This window comes from Eumetopias jubatus, unplaced genomic scaffold (genome assembly GCF_037043125.1).
Source record: "Eumetopias jubatus isolate StellerSeaLion01/CBP00866 unplaced genomic scaffold, mEumJub1_p1.0 scaffold_5, whole genome shotgun sequence".
Taxonomy (NCBI): Eukaryota; Metazoa; Chordata; class Mammalia; order Carnivora; family Otariidae; genus Eumetopias; species Eumetopias jubatus.
In genome coordinates, this window is record NW_028274811.1 from 3,372,726 (window position 1) to 3,390,588 (window position 17,863).

Consider the following 17,863-nt stretch of genomic DNA (forward strand, 5'->3'; position numbering starts at 1 on the left):
GGGAAAAATTAACTCTGGGGACTTCATCAAGATAAAAAGCTTTTGCACAGCAAAAGGAGCAGTCAACAAAACCAAAAGTCAACCGATAGAATGGGAGAAGATATTTGCAAATCACATATCAGATAATGGGTTAGGATCCAAAATCTTTAAAGAACTTCTTAAACTCAACACAGAAAGAACAAATGATCCAATCAAGAAATGAGCAGAAGAAATGAACAGACATTTTTTCCAACGAAGACATCCAAACAGGCAACAGACCCATGCTCAACATCGCTCAACATCAGGGAAATCCAAATCAAAACCTCAATGAGATATCGTCTCACCCCAGTCAGCATGGCTAAAATTAACAAGTCAGGAAATGACAGATGTTTGCGAGGATGTGGAGAAAGGGGAACCCTCCTACACTGTTGGTGGGAATCCAAGCTGGTGCAACCACTCTGGAAAACAGTATGGAGGTTCCTCAAAAAGTTGAAAATAGACCTATCATAAGACCCAGCAATTGCACTACTATGTATTTACCCCAAAGATACAAATGTAGGGATCTGAAGGGGTACATGCACCCCGAAGTTTATAGCAGCAGTGTCCATAATAGCCAAACTATGGAAAGAGCCAAGATGTCCATCAATAGATGAATGGATAAAGAAGAGGTGGTATATAAACACAGTGGAATATTATGCAGCCATCAAAAGGAATGAGATCTTGCCATTTGCAATGACATGGATGGAATGATAGGGTGTTATGCTGAGCGAAGTAAGTCAATCAGAGAAAGACATGTATCATATGACCTTACTGATATGAAGAATTCTTAATCTCAGGAAACTAACTGAGTGTTGTAGTGGGGGGGGTTGGAGGGAGGGGTTGGCAGGGTGATAAACATTGGGGCGTGTATGTACACGGTGAGTGGTGTGAATTGTGTAAGACTGTTGAATCACAGATACGTACCTCTGAAACAAATAATGTAATATATGTTAAGAAAAAAAAGAAGAAGATAGCAGGAGGGGAAGAATGAAGGGGGGAAATCAGAGGGGGAGAGGAACCATGAGAGACGATGGACTCTGAAAAACAAACTGAGGGTTCTAGAGGGGAGAGGGGTGGGGGGATGGGTTAGCCTGGTGATGGTATTAAAGAGGGCACGTTCTGCATGGAGCCCTGGGTGTTATACAGAAACAACGAATCATGGCACACTACATCAAAAACTAATGATGTAATATATGGTGATTAACATAACATAATAAATATTATGAAAAATTATATGCCAAAGAATTGTACAATCTGGAAGAATTGGATAAATTCCTAGAAACATATAACCTACCAAAACAGAAACAAGAAGAAATAGGATACTTGAATGGATCAAGAATCAGCATAGAAATTGAATCAGTAATCAAAAATCTTCCAGCATGCAAAAGTCCAGGGACAGATGGCTTGACAGAGAAATTTTACCAAACATTTAAAGAAGAATAAATACCTATTCTTCTCAAAATATTCAAAAAAAATGGAAATTGATGGCAAAGTTTCAAATTCATTCTATGAGGCCAGCAATACTCTGAAACAAAAACACACATAGAATTCATTTAAAAAAAAAGAACCACAGATCAATATCCCAGATGAACACGGATGCAAAAATTCTCAATAAATTATCAGCAAATGTAATCCAACAGCGAATTGAAGAATCATTCACCAAGTCCAAGTGGGATTTGTTCCTGTGCTGCAAAGGCGATTCAATATTCACAAATCAATCAATGGGACACGCCACCCCAATAAGAGAAAGGATAAGAACTATATGTTCCTCTCAATAGATGCAAAAGAGCATTGAAAAAGTACAGCTTCCATTCTTGGTAAACACACAAACAAACAAAAAACACCTCAATAAAATAAGAATAGAGAGAACATACCTCGACATCATAAAGGACATATACAATGACCCCCAGTGAATATCATCCTCAATAGGGAAAAACTTAGAGCTTTTCATCTGAAGTCAGGGGAAGACAGGGATGTCCACTCTCACTGGTGTTATTTGACATAGTAATGGAAATCCTAGCCTCAGCAATCAGACAACGAAGAGAAATACAAGGCATCAAAACTGACAAGAAAGACGTTAAAATTTCACTATTTGTAGATGACATGATATTCAAAATAGAAAACCCAAAAACTCTACTGGAAAATTTCTAGAACTCATACAGGAATTCACTAAAGTCACAAGATAAACAATGTGCCGAGATCTGTTGCTTTTATAATACACCAATAATGAAGCAGCAGCAAGGGAAACCAAGGAATCAAACTCATTTACTCTTGTACCAAAATGATAAGATACCTAGGAATAGGGTCCCTGGGTGGCTCAGTTGATTAAGCGACTGTCTTCGGCTCAGGTCATGATCCTGGAGTCCCAGGATCGAGTCCCGCATCGGGCTCCCTGCTTAGCAGGGAGTCTGCTTCTCCCTCTGACCCTCTTCCCTCTTGTGCTCTCTATCTCTCATTCTCTCTCTCTCAAATAAATAAATAAAATCTTTAAAAAAAAGATACCTAGGAATAAAACTAATCAAAGCGGTAAATGATCTGTACTCTGAAAAGTATAAAATACTGATGAAAGAAATTGAAGAGGACACAAACAAATGAAAAAGTATTATTTATTTGTTTATTTATTTATTTGACCGAGAGAGTGAGCACAAGCAAGGGGAATGGCAGAGGGAGAGGGAGAAGCAGACACCCTGCTTAGAAAGGAGCCCCAATATGGGGCTCAACCCCAGGACCCTGGGATCTTGATCTGAGCCAAAGGCAGATGCTCAACTGACTGAGCCACCTAGGCACCCCTGGAAAAATATTCTATGCTCATGGGTTGAAAGAAAAATATTGATAAAATGTCTATATTACTCAAGGCAATCTACACATTTAAGCAATCCCTATCAAAATATGACCAGCAATTTTCATAGATCTAGAACAAGCAATCCTAAAATCCTTATGGAACCACAAAAGACCCCAAATAGCCAAAACACTATTTAAAAAAGCAAAGCAAAGCTGGACTTCATTTATATTTAAAAAAAACTATAACATTCAAGACAGTATGGTACTGGAACAAAAACAGAAACATAGATCAATGGAACAGAGTAGAAAACCCAGAAATGGACCCACAACTGTGTGGTCAACTAAACTATGACAAAGCAGGAAAAATATCCAATGGGAAAAAGACAGTCTCTTCAACAAATGGTGTTTGGAAAACTGCACAGCAACTTGCAAAAGAATGAAACTGGACTACTTTCTTATACCATAAACAAAAATCAATTCAGAATGGATGAAAGACCTAAATGTGAGACAGGAAACCTATTAAAATCCTAGAGAACACAGAAGTAACCTCTTTGACATCATCATCAGCAACTTCTTACTAGATATGACTCCTGAGATAAGGGAAACAAAAGTAAAAATATACTACAGGGACTTTAAGAAAACAAAAAGCACAGTGAAGGAATCAATCAACAAAACTAAAAGGCAACCTATGGAATTGGAGAAGATATTTTCAAATGTCATATCTGATAAAGGGTTAGTATAAAAATATATAAAAAGCATATAAAACTCAACATCCAAAAAATGAATAATCCATTTAAAAAGTGGGCAAAAGACATGAAAAGATACTTTTTCTAAGAAAACATACAAATGACAAATAGATACATGAAAAGATGTTGAACATCACTCATTATTGGAGAAATACAAATCAAAATGACAATGAGATATCATCTTATACCAATCACAATGGCTAAAATTAACACAGAAAACAGCAAATGTTGGTGAGGATGCAGAGAAAGGGGAACACTCTTACATTTTTGCTGGGTACACAAACTGGTGCAGCCACTCTGGAAAACTGTATGGAGGTTCCTCAAAAAATGCTAAAAATAGAAATACCCTACAATCCACAATAGCACTACTAGGCATTTACCCAAATACATTTACAGCCACTCTGGAAAACTGTATGGAGTTTCCTCAAAAAATGTTAAAAATAGAAATATCTTACAATCCACAAATGCACTACTAGGCATTTACCCAAATATGAAAATACTAATTTGAAATATATACTCACTCTGATGTTTATAGCAACTTTCACAACAGTAGCCAAATTATGGAAAGAACACAAATGTCCATTGACTGATGAATGGATAAAGATGATGTGATTTTATATATATATATATATATATATATATATATATATATATATATATATATACCATGTATAATCACACACACAATGGAATATTACTCAGCCATAAAAGCGATGAAATCTTGCCAATTGCAATGATGTGAATGGAGCTAGAGATCAAATATCATATAATTTTACTCATATTTGGAATTTAAGAAACAAAACAAATAAACATGGAGGGGTAGAAAGAGAGGTAAGCAAAGAAACAGATGTTTACCTACAGAAAACATCTGATGGTTACCAGAGTGGAGAAGGGCAAGGGGATGGGGTTAAATAAGTGATGGGGATTAAGGAGGGAACTAGTTGTGAGGATCACAGGGTGTGGTATGTATGTGTTCAATCACTAAATTGTACTCCTGAAGCTAAGTTTACTCTATATGTTAGCTAATTGTTACTTAAATAAAAAACTTGGAAAGGAAAGAAAGTATTACTTTAGGTATTCAAGGCTTTTCATGGTTGCATACAAATTTTAGGGTTATTTTTTCTAGTTCTGTGAATAATGAATGCTATTGCTACTTTAATTGGTATTATATTGAATCCCTAGATTGCTATATGGTATGGACATTTAACAATATTAATTCTTCCAATCCAAGAGTACTATATACTTATTTACATTTATTTGTGTCTTTTTCAATTCCTTTCATCAATGTATAATCCACTTTCTCTTTCTATAAAATTTGATTATTGTAGTTATTTAATATCAGTTAATAATACAATATTTCCCCTTTTTGTTCAGGCTTATTTTACTTTGCATGTTTTCAAGGTTTATTCATGTTGGACCATATACCAAAATTTCATCCCTTTTTATGAATAACGAATAATATTCCACTGTTGTTATGTACCATAGTTATTTTACCCATTAATGTGATAATGAACACTTGTGTTGTTTCCACGTTTTGGCTACTGTGAATAATGCTGCAGTGGACACTGGCCTAAAGTAACTCCTGAAGTCCCTGTTTTTAATTATTTGGGGTATGTACCTAGGAATGGGACTGCTTGATCATATGATAATTATATTTCTAGCTTTTTGAGGAACTACCAAGCTGTTCACACAATGCGCCATTGTAAACATTGTAAAATCTTCCAGCAATGTCCAAGGATTCCAATTTCTCCATATTCTCACCAACACTTGTTATTTTCAGTTTTTTAAATATAGCCCTCCTTAAAGTTGAGAAGTGGTATCACATTGCAGTTTTGGTTTTCATTTTCTTTTTTTTTAAGATTTTATTTATTTATTTGACAGAGATAGAGAGAGCACAAGTAGGCAGAGAGGCAGGCAGAGGGAGAAGGAGAAGCAGGCTCTCCACTGAGCAGGAAGCCTGATGCGGGACTCGATCCCAGGACCCTGGGATCATGACTTGAGCTGAAGGCAGCCACTTAACCAATTGAGTTACCCAGGCGCCCTAGTTTTCATTTTCTTAATGATTAATAATGTTGAGTATCTTTTCATGGCAAGTAAATATCTGCCATTTATATATCTTCTTTAGAAAAATATCTATTCAAATATTTCCACATTTTCAAATCGGATTGTTTGATTTGTTTTTGACTTTTTAAAGTTCTGCATGTGTTCTTTTTTTAAAGATTTTATTTATTTGACAGAGAGAGACACAGGGAGAGAGGGAACACAAGCAGGGGGAGTGGGAGAGGGAGAAACAGGCTTCCTCCTGAGCAGGGAGGATCCCAGGACCCCAGGATCATGACCTGAGCTGAAGGCAGATGCTTAATGACTGAGCCACCCAGGCGCCCAATACCACACCTTTTTGATCACCATAGTTTTACAATGGGGAATTATGACTCCTCCAAATTTGTTTTTCAAACTCAAGAATCTTTTTTTTAATTCAGGGCCTCTTGTGAAACAGATAAATTTGAACACCAACTTCCCTCTCCACTTTAAAAATGCTTTTGGAATTGTGACAGTGATTGCATTGAATCTGCAGATCCTTTGGGTAATATTGGCATCTAAATAATACTAAATCTTTTTATCTATGGATTTGTGATTTTTTCCATTTATTTGGCTCTTTAATTTCTTTCAGAAATGCTCTGTAGTTTTTAGTGTGCAATTTTATTACCTCCTGGCTTAAACTTATTTCTCCTTGGTAAAATTTTCTAGATGCTATTGTAAACAGAATTACTGTCTTAATATAATTTTAGGTTGTTTATTGAAGCTGTATTGATATAAAACTAATTTTGTGTTTTGATCAAGCCTATGAATTTGATCAACTGATTCATTATTTCTATTAACTTCCTTGTGGATTTTTTTTTTAATTTCTACATAGGGGATCCTGTCATCTGTGAATAGAGTTTGTTTTACTTTTTCTTTTCCTATTTAGCTGTCTTTTATTTCTTGTTCTTGTTTAATTGCTCTGGAGAGAACTTTCAGTACAATGTTGAAGAGCAGTGGTGAAATAAGCAACCTTGTCTTGTTCCTGACTTTAGGGAGAAAGCTTTCATTTTTTTCCCATTAGGATAATATAAGCTTTGGATTTTGCGTAAGTTCCCATTCTTACGTTGAGGCTATTTCCTTATATTTGTTTTTTTTATTAATGTTTTTAACATGGAAGAGTGATAGATTTTTTAAATGTCTTTTCTGTATCATTTGAGATGATCATGTACGTTTCTACCTTTATTCCACTATTACATTGATTGATATTCTTATGCTGAAACACTCTTGTATACTTGGGAAAATTCCACTTGGTCATGGTATGCAATTCTTTTAATATGCTGTTTGATATGCTCTTGGATTTAGTCTGCTAGGATTTTATTGAGAAGTATTTGCCTTAATATTCTTAAGGATATTAGTCTGTATCTTTGTTTGTTTCTTTGTTTTCTATCAGGTTTTGGTATCAGGGTAATGCTTGTCTTATAAAATGAGTTGTGAAATATTCTGGCCTCTTCTGTTTTTTGGAAGAGTTTGTGAAGTATGGTTGTTAATTCTTTAAATCTTTGGCAGAATTCACCATTAAAGCCACATGGCCCTGAACATGCCCTTTTCTGGAAGGTTTATATTTACTTATCCAATTTCTTTACTTTTTATTGGTGTGTTGTGATTTCATAGTTTATTTTGAGTCAGTTTAGATAATTTTTGTTTTGAGAAATTTTTCAATATATTCAATTTTTGGCATGCAATCTTTCATTATAGTAGCTTTGATTTATTTAATGTCAGTAATATTGTCCCCCTTTCATTTATGATTTAAGTTATTTGTTTCTTCTTTTTTCTTCTCAGTCCAGCCAAATGCTTCTAAACATTTTTGATCTTTTTAATGTACCAATATTTAAAATTCTGTTATTTTTCTATTTTTTATTATTTCCTTTCTTCTCTTAGCTTTTCATTTAGGTTTTTTTTTAATTTTCTTACACTTCCTATGGTAAATTTTATTTATCTGAGGTTTTTCTTCTTTTTTAGTGGCAGGGTTCACAACTATTAATTTCTCTCTGACCACTGTCTTATGGCATCCCAAAAACTTGTTATATTGTGGGGAGGTTTTTGTTCATTTTTCATTCACATCTACTTTATAATTCCCATTATACTTTTTTTTCAATTCTGTGTTTGTTTAATTTTTTATATTTTCTAAATTTTCCAATTGATATTTAAAAAGTCTTTATATGACTTTAATCTTTTAAAATTGACTTAGACTCATTTTATAACCTAACATATAGATTATCCTGGACAATTTTCCATGTGCACTTAAAAAAATATTGACCTATTATTGGTGGTGAAGTCTTTGATATATATTTGTTGGATCTAATTATTGTCTAATTGTTCCATCTACTATTGAAACCAGCATACTGAATTCTCCAATTGTTATAGCAGAATTGACTATTTCTTCCTTTATTTTTGCTAATTTTTAAAAAAATAATTTGGGGCTGTGTGTGTGTGTGTGTGTGTGTGTGTGTGTGTGTGTGTGTCTGTGTATAACTTCTACATTAATAATTGCTATACCTCTTGTTGAATTGATTCTTTTCTCACTATATAACGCCCTTTGTATCTTTTAACACTTTCTGACTTAAAGTCTATTTTGTCTGAAATTGGTATACCCACCCCAGCTTTTTTTTGGCCAGTATTTGCATGGAATGTCTTTTTCCACCTTCTCCCTTTCAAACTATTTGTGTCTTATATCTAAAGTAAATATCTTGGGGTGTGTGGGTAGCTCTGTCAGTTAAGTGTCTGCCTTTGGCTCAGGTCATGATCCCAGGGTCCAGGGATCTAGTCCAGCATGGGGCTCCTTGCTCAGCAGGGAGCCTGCTTCTCCCTCTCCTTCTGCAGCTTCCCCTTCTTGTGCTATCTCTCTCTCTCAAATAAATAAATGAAAATAAAATCTTTAAAAAATAAAATAAAGCAAATATCTTGCAGAAAGTGGTAGCTGAATTATTCAGTTTTTATTTTAGAATAGTTAACACACAGTGTTACATTAATTTCAAGTGTACAATATAGGGATTCAACAATTCTGTACATTACTCAGTGCTCATCATGATTAGTGTACTTCTTAATCTTGATCACCTATTTAACCCATCCTCCTAACCATGGCCCCTTTGGTAACCATCAGTTTATTCTTTATAGTTAAGAGTCTGTTTCTTGGTCTCTTTTTCTCCCTCTCTTTCTCCCCCATATGATCATTTGTTTTGTTTCTTAAATTCCAGATATGAGTGAGATCATATGGTATTTTCTTTGACTGACTTGTATCATTAAGTATAATCCTTTCTAGCTCTATCCATGTTTTTGCAAATGGCAAGATTTCATTCTTTTTTATGTCATATATATATACCACATCTTATTTATCTATTCATCTATTGATAGACACTTGGGCTGCTTCTATATTTGGCCATTGTAAGTAATGATGCAATAAACATAGGTCATATAATAACCTAGAAAATACAGTCGATTAAACTTTAACAGAGGAGGAAAGAATATACAGTGGGAAAGTGTTGGCAAAACTGGAAAGTGACATGCAAAAGATTGAAACTAGACAACTTTCTTACAATACACAGAAAAATAAACTCAAAATGGATTAATAACCTAAATGCTGGGGTGCCTGGGTGGGTCAGTCAGTTAAGTGTCTGCCTTTGGCTCAGGTCATGATCACAGGGTCCTGGGATCCAGTCCCGCATGGGACTCCTTCCTCAGTGGGGTGTCTGCTTCTCCTTCTCCAGCACCCCCTGCTTGTACTCTCTCTCCCTGCCAAACAAATCAATAAATCTTAAAAAAAAAGACCTAAATGTGAGACCTGAATCATTAAAATTCTAGAAGAGAACACAGAGAGAAATTTTGCTGACATTAGCTCTAGTAACATATTCTTTAGATATGTCTCCACAAGCAAGAGAAATAAAAGCAAAAATAAACTATCCAGACTACAACAAAATGAAAATCTTCTGCACAGTGAAGCAAACAATCAAGAAAACAAAAAGGCAACCCGCTGAATAGGAAAAGATATTTGCAAATGACATATCTGATGAAACACTACTATCTGATATGTATATGGAACTTAGACAATTCAACACCAGAAAAAGAAATCATTTTGGAAAATGGGCAGAAGATATGAGCAGACATTTCTCCAAAGAAGACATCACAATGGCCAAAAAAAAACACATGAAAAGATGATCCACATTACTCAAAATCAATGGGACGCAAAACAAAATTATGAGATATCACCTCACACCTGTCAGAATGGCTAAAATCAAAAGACTAGAAAACAAGTGTTGCAAGGACGTGGAGAAAAAGGATATTTCTTGCATTGTTGGTGGGGTTATGTTTTATTAAATCTCTTCTGCCAGTCTGTTTTTGGATTAGAGGTCTTAATCCATTTACATTTGAAATAATTCATGATAAATAAAGACTTTTGCCATTTTGCTATGTGTTTTCTCTATGTCATATGTTTTCTGTTTCTCCTTGCCTCTATTTTGTATATTTGATTTTTTGTAGGATTCCTATTTCTCATTTTCTTCTGTCTATATATTTTAAAAATATTTTCATAGTGTTTACCATAGACAATATATTCAGCGGGGCGCCTGGGTGGCTCAGTTGGTTAAGCGACTGCCTTCGGCTCAGGTCATGATCCTGGAGTGCTGGGATCGAGTCCCACATTGGACTCCCTGCTCGGCGGGGAGTCTGCTTCTCCCTCTGACCCTCTTCCCTCTCATGCTCTCTATCTCTCATTCTCTCTCTCTCTCAAATAAATAAATAAAATCTTAAAAAAAAAAGACAATATATTCAGCATCCTAAATTTATAAAGTCTCTTAAATTTATAACAACCTAAATTTAATAAGATACAAAACTCTCTACCTGTACAGTTCCATTCTCCTAAACTTTATGTTTTGCTTTCATAAATTACATCTTTATCATTTTTATAATAATATATTTTCCTTAAAATATGATTATTATATTGTCCCCAATAACTTAAATTTATAGTTTTTGCATTTGTCTTTTCAGTCCTATAAAAAATAAAAAGTAGATCTACAAATAAAATACATAATAATAATGGTTTTTATATTTCCCCATGTATTTATATCTACTAGGAATTGTTATTTCTTTCAACTGCAATTGAATGTTCCTTTACTTTCACTTTAAAAACTACTTTTAGTATTTCTTCTAAAGTAAGTCTAGGCATAATGAGCTCCCTCAACTTTTATTTATCAGGGAATGGCTCAGCTTCTCTTTCATATTTGAAGGATATTTTTGCTAGACACATAATTCTTAGTTGGCGGTTTTAAAAAAATTTAGCTCTTAAGACATGTCATCCTATTTTTTTCTGATCTCAATGATTTACAAGGAAAAAAATCAGTGTTCTTTTTGAGGATAACTTGTAAGTACTAAATCAATTTTCCCTTGCAGCTTTCAAATTTTTCTCTTTCTTGGGCTTTCAAAAGTTTGATTAAACTGTGAGTTAGCTTTCTTTAAGTTTCTTCTACTTGGAGCTTTTACACTTTTTGAATTAGGTTCATTTCTTACATCAAATTGAGAAGTTTCAGCCTTTATTTCTCTAAATAATTGTTCAATCTTTTAGATAGATAGATACATAGATAGGTAAAGAATTGGCTAACAAGATTGTGAAAATTGAAAAGTCCCATAAACTGCTATTTGAAAGTTTAAGGCTCCAAAAAGACAGTTGTGTAGCATCACTTGAAACTTGAAGGGCTGACAACTAGGGGTCCAATGATGTAAGCTCAGTTCAAGCCCAAATGCCTGACAACAGGCGGAGCTATGATGTAAACCATGGTTTGGGTACAAAGGGCCAAAAATCAGGAGCTTCAGTGTGCAAGGACAGGAGAAGATGGATGTTCAAGCTCAGAAAATAAACTTATTCTTCCCTGGCCTTTTGTTCTATGCAGGCCTATGCAGGCCATCAGTGGGTTGGATGATGGTCACCCACAATGATGAAGGTGATTGTCATTACTCAGGTCATCCATTCAAATGCTAATCTCTTCCAGAAACACTTTCACAGACTCATCCAGAAACAATATTCTACAAATTACCTGGGCATTTCTTAAACCTAGCTCTGATACATAAGATTAGTCATCAGAATTCAACCCATGGTCAACTTGGCATCTGTACTCAACTCTTTAAAGCATCCTGAATCCCCAAATAAAGCTAACAGTAAAGTCATAATCCCACCTAACACTATACAACTATCATGTATACAACCCAAAAAAATGAATCCCTTCCCATATCAAGATGCAAAGTTCTTGAGTGATGTTTACTCTTCTCCTAATAGTGTGTAATTTAAATACTATGATGTAAAATTAACAATATTTAAATACTAATATAGAAATAACACATCTTATGTTACATGATAAGAAAAAAGCAAAGAAAGAAAAAAAATATATTTTCCTAACATATGCATATATACACAAAAACATATTAATCACAAATGAGGAAATATTAATGACAATAATAGTCTTCATGTATGTAATTACCCATGTGGTTATAGCTGGTACTTATAATTACTTTCTTCTACTACCTATTCTGTATTCCTTTTGTCTTCAACAGACACCTCAGCTGATTGTGATTCTTTATCTATTAAGTGACCTGAAAGCTCATTTCTGATGGGTCTGGGCCATAAGTAGTCCTGCTTGAATAGTAGCCCTGCTTCAATTGGGTTCTTGTAGCTTTCCATTGATCTTAATCACAGGTCTCAGTAATACTAAGTGACAACCAAAAGGATGTTCTGTATTCCAAATGTATTCTTTACCTCCATTGTAGTGTCATAGTCCAATGTATGCTGGTAGTCAAGGTCAATCACCCCAGCCAACACTGTAATTACTTTTTTTGCTTGTTGACTCAAAGAGTCTCAAGTGGCCAGGTGGCATTCTTTTTTAAGATTTTATTTATCCATTTGAGAGAGAGAGAGAGAGAGAGGTCAATCAGGGGGAAGGGCAGAGGGAGAAGCAGACTGCCTGCTGAGCAGGGAGCCCAACATAGGGCTCAATCCCAGTACCCTGAGATCATGACCTGAGCTGAAGGCAGATGCTTAAGGGACTGAGCCACCCAGGTACCCCACCAAGTGGCATTCTTAACTTCCAGCTCAGTGCAATTATTGTTGGGTCTACCAATAGAAACATTCCTCTCTCTGGAACAAAGTCTTCTAGCCAAATAGAGCATAAAGTCATGAGAACTAAAAATTAAAATATTGCTTATGGTTCACCATAAGTAACTGTGAATGCTGCCACTCAGATTTCCATCCCTTTGGTTCCTAGATTTATGAATGAGATCAGAAAAACAGTTCTATGCATTGAATGTTAATTTAGAGCATACACAATCTTTAGGAGAAATTTGTTCCAGTCCTGTGAGTAATGCCACCTAACTGTACCTAATTATCTAAAGGTTATTTAGGGGTGCCTGGCTGGCTCAGTCAGAAGAGTATGCAACTCTTACCTTGGGGTCATAAGTTTGGTTCCCACATTGGTTGTAGAGATTACTTAAACAAATAATCTTTAAAAAATAAAGGTTATTTATCACCTTTCCCTTCCATGAAATGTCACACTGGTCCATAATATTGATAAAATGTTGATTGGGCCTAGTGAGAAAAATATAACAACTATTCTATACTTATGGCTAAGATAGGGGTTGAGGAAATTTTGACTAAAATTCAGGGCCTTTCTAGAAATTTCTAAGTGTTCAGTAGGTGGGGACATGTTGAGATATTTCTTCTAGAGCTGTTGCTTCTGGACCCTACTACAATCAAGAAAGAAGCACAACACTCAGTGGTCCCTTTTGAATTTGGTAGACAATGTATTCCCCATTTTTGTATGTTATTCCCTCTCATTCACAGATTCAAAAAGCTGCTAATTTTATGTGGGACACAGAACTATGTCCAGGTTGTACAAGTTGCTTTGCAGTACTCTGATGAGACACAGTGACACTTTTGGTCTCCTGGAATTAGTGTAGGTTCAGACCCTCTGTGTAATTGTCCTAAAAAGTCTGATGATTTTCTTTTCTGCAATGTACATTTATCCTGGTAAAAGTCTTAGATCCCTTTGGGAAAGGCTGTGACAAAGTTTGACAGTATCAGTTTTCAGTAGTATACTGGGATTCATCCTTAAAGGAACCCAAATTGCCCTTATTTAAGGACTTCTGGTCTGTAAACAGGCTCCAATTTAGAAATTGACTGAAGGATGGTGACACTTTCTTTTTATAATTTAACTTAGACTTTTGTTTACTTGACCTAGAACATTTCTGCTTATATATATCAAGGGAGAATTTAGTAAGCCTCCAGTTGATTTTAATTCTAGGAATGCCATGATTAAATAGTCAATGCCATAAGTCTGCAAGAGTCAGACTGTTCTAATTTCTCCATTATAGTAGCCACACCCACTTTGCCTTTGGAGATTGAGTCCCTCCACTTGACCCTTGCCACCCTGAGGTCTCAATGCTCCCACTGCATTTAACATTTTCAAGTAAGTGACTGCAATTACCACTGTGGATTCTGACCTGCGAGGAGTGATCACAGAACTGTTCAAACATGCCCATAAAGGGGCTCTTCTCACAAATTTATTGTTCAGACTTGTGATGTAAGGTATGTCTTCCTGACCCTGTTAGTATGGGTGAGTAGGTCTTAAAAGACAAGTTCATTCTAATATTCTAATCTCCCTAAATCTTTGAACTCCTTGCTTCATATTAAAACAAGGCATGTTTGGCACATCCAATTCACTCACATTTTTTGTCTGTTTCATCCAACCAAACAAAGTGCTTTCTGACCTCTAGAGTTGCAACATTAAATGCAGAATTTCATATCAATAAATTTGGTTTGTTCATATCAATAAAGTTGACCTGATCCAATTTTATGTTCCTTCTACAATTATTCCACACCCTGATATCCTTTCCCACTCATATTACACAAAATTTTGCTTGTCTGAATTAGAAAACTCAAGTAGTTCCTTTGGAGTGTAGCATGCCTCCCCATGGGGTATACTTTGTACATCAACTTTAAGGCTCTGCTGGGCCTCAAGTCTAATTAGAGGTCTAGAAGCAAAGAGGCATGATAGGTCCTGAGGAGAATCAACATTATCTTGCAAAGCAATTGCCCCCAGAGGATGCCATTGGTATACACTTAAGCAATACAGAGTCATCTCCCTCAGATGGAGGTGGAAGACAGATGCCACTAAGTGGGGGGATGGTACTGCCACTGGGGGTGTGAAGGGCACTTCTGTCGTGGGTAGGCAGGACATGTCTACTGGAAGTGAGGAGGACAAATCTGCTGGGCATGAGGAAATTTCTTCTATTGGTAAAAAAAGATTAATCAGAATTTAGGGGCCAAATGTCCCTAGGTTCACCAAGGTCTCCCCACACACCCCTTTCCAACTTATAGAATCCCATTTTCCCCTGATCAATGTTGTCACTTTAAGAGTAGATTTCCTGGAGTTTAACTTCTGTTGTAATTCTCCCTGTCACAAGACGAGGTTCTGGGTTTGATTTTTAACAATGTCAACCCTGCTGCTACAGGAAATAAGGGACTCCTTCAAGGTACACATGCAAGTCCTTAGGTCATTTATGTGGCACTTGAGCTTGGAATTCTAATCCCTGAGCTTGTCCCTTTCTTCCATCACTTTGTCCAGCGACATTGGGAACAACCAGACAACATCATATTGTTAGTTTTCAAAAAAATGTTTTGAAAAACATGATATACAGTCATCCAAATACTTGTTTCTAATAAGTGGTTGATTAGGTATAACCAAGGAAAATATTTTGCCTATCTCTATTAACAGTGAAAACCATGAACTATCAGTGCTCACTTTACTACTGGAAGTAGAACCATTAATCTTTAAATCTATTCAGAACCAACTCATCCTTAAAATTATTTCTCTATAGAGCTACTCTTAGTAACAAAATCTGTATTACTTCAGGTTCTCCTGGGAAACAGAATCAATAGGTTATAGATTGATAGGTGATAGATTATATATGTATCTATATCCATATCTATCTATAAAGAGAGAGGGGGAGGGAGAGAGAAAGATAAATTTACATGTTTTGTTTCCTTTATTATTATATTTTTTGTATTTTTATTAAAATTCTCATTTTGTTCATAGAGCTTTCCTGGTTTCTTTAGTGTTTTGTTTTGGTTTTGGTGTGCATGTCTGTGTGTGGTTGTTTTGTTTTGTTTTTGTTCTTTTGGTCATAGTTCCATTAGCTCTTTGATCATATTTAAAAACGTGTTTTAAAGTCTTTGTTTAGTAAGTTAACGGGCAGCTCTTCTTCAGGATATATATATTTTTAACTTATTGTGTTTCCTTGAATGGGCCATATATTTCTGTTTCTTTATAAGACTTGTAGTTATCTTGGTCATGGTTGAAAATTGGACATTTAAATTATATAATGTGGTAATTCTGTATATCAGCATCTTTCACTTCCCCAGATGTTGCTTTTTCCTGTTTGTTGATGTTCTTTTTGTTGTTACTATGGAAAGCTGTAGTAGTCCATTTGTTTAGTTACTTTCCAACATTATCTTTACAAAGATTGTTCTTTGTCATGCATGGTCGATGAAATCCCTGTTCCTTAACTTGTATTTAGCTAGCTATTTAAACAGAGATTTACTTGAATACCAGGAACTAAATATATAATAAAAAGAAAACAGAAAAACCAAGCAAAGAAACAAAAAAAGAAAGGCAAATATATCTTCTAATGTTTGCTGATTGGTTTTGTGCCATGGCTTTCTATGAACACCTAGGCAGGCTTTCACTGAGCCTAGAGAATACTCAAGATGAAACATTAGAATTTTCTTAAGTCTCTTCTGAATGAGTCTTGCTTTTGACATGTATATAGCTGTTTAGGAATGTCCTAGTTTCAAAACAAACAAACAAACAAACAAACAAACTGTCCCCAGATTTTCCCTCAGACAGTCTATTGTTTGCTTTGACCATCATGTTTTTCCCAGTCCTCTAAAAGTTATTAGTTCAGCTTGTATTGCTTTTTAGAAATGCTAGTGCGCTTTTGCTCTCAGTTCTGAGTTAGGCAAAAGCAAGATAACATCTTATATCAGTCTGTCAAGTAACTGTCACACGGTCTAGAATAGATATACACAATAATTTATTAATTATGTCTGTTCTATTCCCTCCAAATTCAGGGAAATGGGCTCCAAACTTCTAATACAGACTGCTGCTGCTTCAAAATCAAGATACTTCCAACAGCAGAGACAGGGTAAGTTGAGGGCAACTACAATTGCCACAAAATCTTCCTACCGTTGGAAGGGTCTTTTGCTTGATTCAGTGTCTGCTTACCTGCTGTAACTTTTTGTTATCATTCAGAGTTCTGACAAAATGGTTCTGATCACTTCTTTTTTGTTTTGATATTTTTGTATGGAAATGAGAACTTGGAGCTGTCGACTTTGTCATTTTGCCACAATTAATCTGGAAAATAGCTTTTAAATGCTACCCTTTGTTTCCACAAGTGTTGATGTTAATTATTTGGAGGGTAAGATTCAATGTGAGAGAAAGATTAACATTCATCAAACACAGTGATTCTAAGTCTGTTGGTTAATATTTTTATTTAATTTTTTAAAGATTGATTTATTTCTTTCAGAGAAAAGGAGAGAGAGAGAGAAAGAGAGCATGAGCAGGGGCGAGGCAGAAGGAGATGGAGGGAATCTCAAGCAGACTTCCAGCTGACCATGGAGCCCCACTCAGAACTCAATCCCACAACCCTGAGATCACAACCTGAGCTGAAAGCAAGAGTCAGATGCTCAACAGACAGAGCTACCCAGGTGCCCTGGTTCATATTATCTTTAAATGTCAATACCTTGATTGAGAGGTATATATGCCTGACCACCTAGAGGCTAGGTAGTTTTTAATAAAAATGGGTAAAACTCATTTTATTTTCCCAAATATCCTAAAGTCACACCTGTATTGCACCTGCCATGTTCTTATTATATAGGTATCTTGATGCATGATATTTTCTCAATAAATGCATCCCAAATAAATGAATAACTGTTCATCCTTTAGTTTGAGTATACAGGTTCATTGGTAAATCAGTCTTACAACTTATTGTACAGTTACAGGTTTAATTTAGTTTTATTTTTAAGAAATATACAAATAGACCAAAGCAATCTGTTTTAAGAAAAAATGATTATATGTACAACATTTAAATACACATTACTAATAATGAATTATATAACTATTTGATTGATATTTCCCCTGGAGTTAGCGCAGCTAACAAATGAATTAAATAAAAAGAAAATAATATAAAAGGAGAATATC

At 35.2% G+C, this 17,863-nt stretch overlaps 1 long non-coding RNA gene across 2 annotated transcripts in view; it reads left to right on the forward strand.

Annotated features, from left to right (window-relative positions):
• The window catches only part of LOC114200473 (uncharacterized), a 36,528-nt gene extending 18,983 nt beyond the window's left edge, over positions 1-17,545 (forward strand). For both annotated transcript variants that reach the window (XR_015768244.1, XR_003607466.2), the window contains exons 2-3: positions 16,735-16,808; positions 17,190-17,545. This is a non-coding gene — a long non-coding RNA (uncharacterized LOC114200473). The remainder of the gene's footprint in view (positions 1-16,734; positions 16,809-17,189) is intronic.
• The last annotated feature ends 318 nt before the right edge of the window (positions 17,546-17,863 follow it).